A 3,197-nucleotide genomic window follows, 5' to 3' on the forward strand; every position below is an offset into this window, starting at 1 on the left:
AATTATTTTTTCTCTTTGCTTCAGTATAGATATTTACTCTAATGTATTCCATTTCCCTACATAACTCTTTGGCTGAGTCTAATCTCTTAAACCCATCCATTGAGTTGTTAATTTCATTCATTGCGTTTTTTAGTTTTAAAACTCTTATGTGGTTCTGTTTGCTTTTATAGTTTTCAGGTTTTAATGTTTTTTGTTCATAATCCTTGATCTTAATAGGCACTTATTTTAAAGTTTGGTTTTCAGAATTCTATGATGAGAATTTTCTATTTTTCTCTCTTTATTGTGTATTGTTTTCTTTGTTTATTTGTTTGGTTTTGGTCACCCTGTCTCATTATCTTCATGTGCCTGGTTTGTTTTTTATTGTGGACTAGCTATTATATATTAACATCATAAAAATTATATTGGGCCTGGGATGATGTTGTCTTCCTCCATAGAGGATTTGCATTTGCTTCTGGGAAAGGGGCTAGGATACTAATCATGTAGATCAGTGTAATCTAGTTATACAGTCTGAGACTATTTGAAGCATACCTTTAGTCCCCCGATAGTGCCAGAGTATTTCTAGCTCACCCTTAATCTAAGTTATAATCCTTTGGAGTCTCAACCCAAAGCACAAAGGGTTTACAAAGCTTCCCACTCCGTGGTGAGCCCTAGATAGCCCTATAAACTGTGTTCAGCTTCTCAGGCTCTCAACAGCCTCTTCCAAAATCAACAAATATCCCTTGGGGAAAAGCAGCCCCAAAGCAGAACTCAGTTTCCTTGTTCTCCCCAGTTCTCAACTCCATAATTCTTAATACCAGTTAATCTTCCTATGTCTTCCAATAGATTTTTTTAAAACATTTTGTTCACGTGTTCTAGGTGCTCTCAGTAGGCAAGTTGGTCAGCATTAGCTAGCCTGCCACAGGAAATAGAAGTTTTCCTAAATAGAACTTTAATTAAAATTTTCAAACTCCTTCCAACCGGTATGTTGGAACTTGAGTGCCGTCTCTTTCCCTGCCCTAAAGTTCAATTGTTACCCCAAAAACAGATGAAGAGGAAAGGAGGAAGGAGGAAAATGAAAAGTAATGCACAACCTGGATAAGTCCTCTGAACATTCAAGAAGTAGTTTTATGTTAAAATGGGCATTAATTAAATTGGGATAATTACGATGATGAATATTGAATGCTAATTATTTCTAAAACTTTGTTTTATTCCCAAAATTTTATTGATTAGTCCCGCCTTTCCCCCGATCTAAATGACACTTCTATCATATAGCAATTTCTTATTCGTGTGCAGTTCTGTTCCACTCGTCCATTGGAACCTCTCTCCCCTGCCTCCTTCTCTCCTTCTCCCTCCCTCCCTCTCTCTCTCTCCCCACAGTATCACACTTTTTTTTCCTATCTTTATAATATGCTTTAGAAACTAGTAGCTAAAATGGACCTGTTTTTCCTGTTTTGATAATTCGTCAACATTTTTCCATGGATCTGTGAAAAAACTAGTTGTCACTGAGTGTAACTGCATGGAATTTATAAGCAAATTTGACGAGAATCAATATCTTGACAATATTCAATCCTTGCCTTCCACCATTATGTATCTTTAATTTCCACTATACTTTGGACACGATAAGTTATAAATATAATTTTCTCTAAATAGTTCTTATGCATCAGTTGTCAGACTTACAACTAGTTACCTCATGAATTTTTTGAGAATATGATCTTTTTAATTTCAACTGCATTTTCTAGTTGCCGCTGCCAGTATGTAGGATCACTACTGGCTTTTGTATACATTAACATTAGGTCCAGGTCCGACAATATTGCTGATTAGTTTTAATATTTGGTCTGAATATTTGTTTAGATTTTTATTTAGATATTTAAATCATCTTTGAATGAAGACAATTTTTATTCCCTCCCTTCTGATTACTGTTTTTCTTTTGTCCTTTTATTTTTTACTGGGTATAATTTCTATCGCAATGTTGAAAAGATGAGAATGGGCATTTCTGCTTCCTGACATTAAAGAATGTACTTAATATTTCACTATGGTATCTACATAGGTTTTTGGTAGATACCATTGATAAGGTTAAAGAAGTTTATAGTTTGCTATAATTAGATGTTAATTTCATTAAAAGATTTTTCTGTATCTATTAAGATGATATTATTTACTGCTCTTCTGTTAATTTTATTAATAGATTCTCTAATATTAAACCATTCTTAATTTCTGGAATAAAATATATTTGAGTTACTTTTTAAAAATATGTTGCTGGATTATATCTGTATTTCTGTATCTATGTTTCTGATATTTGCCTACTAAGGTCCTTTCTTTTATTACTCTTACCAATATTGTGTATCAGGGTTATAAATTTCTCATAAAATAAGGGAAAACTCCCTTTTTCTAGTCTCTGGAACAGTTTGAATAAAGGAAGGGATTATCTGTTCCTGGAAGGTTTGCAAAACATGCCTTTTTACACCCTCTGGACCTAGTAGTTTGGAGAAGTAGTAGATTAATAAAATTAATTCAGTATATTTAATGTTCGTATGACTATTCTGAGTCATTGAGTAAATTGATCTAATTTTGTTAATACATATTTACCTGGAAGTTCTTCCATTTCATCTTTGTTTTCTTATCTAGTGGAATAGAGTTTTTGATAGTAATGCTATAACTTCAAAAGTTCCTACCAAAGCAATACAACGGCCCCCTTTTCATACTAATACTATTTAACTATGCCTTCTATTTGTTCAATAATATTGCCAGAAGTTCATATATCTTAATAATTATTTCAAATACTTAGTATTTCAGTTTTTTAACCCCTATATTGTTTCTCTGTCTTTTGTATGAATATCTGCTTTTCTGAGTTTCTTCTGTTTTTTTCGGGGGGGGGTGCTTTATACTGTTCTTTGTCCAACTTTTCAAAGTGAATGCTTGCCTCAGTAATTTTCAATATTTCTTTTCAAATACATTCATTTTAGGCTATAAATGTCCTAAATACTGCTTTTTCTGCATTCTACAAGTTTTGATTTATAGTGGTTTCATTATTTCTCAGTTATAAGTATTTAATAATATCCATTATGGTTTCTTACTTGGATCATTATTTAGAAATTTCTTCCTTTAGGTGTTTTTAATTTCCACATATGGCAGTTGCACATGCAAGCTTTATCTGGGTGACACAATGGCAGGTTTGCACGCATGCTGGAAGTCCCTCACAACATGAGACTGCCCAAGGGTTT

This window comes from Hippopotamus amphibius, chromosome X (genome assembly GCF_030028045.1).
Source record: "Hippopotamus amphibius kiboko isolate mHipAmp2 chromosome X, mHipAmp2.hap2, whole genome shotgun sequence".
NCBI classification, from domain to species: domain Eukaryota; kingdom Metazoa; phylum Chordata; class Mammalia; order Artiodactyla; family Hippopotamidae; genus Hippopotamus; species Hippopotamus amphibius.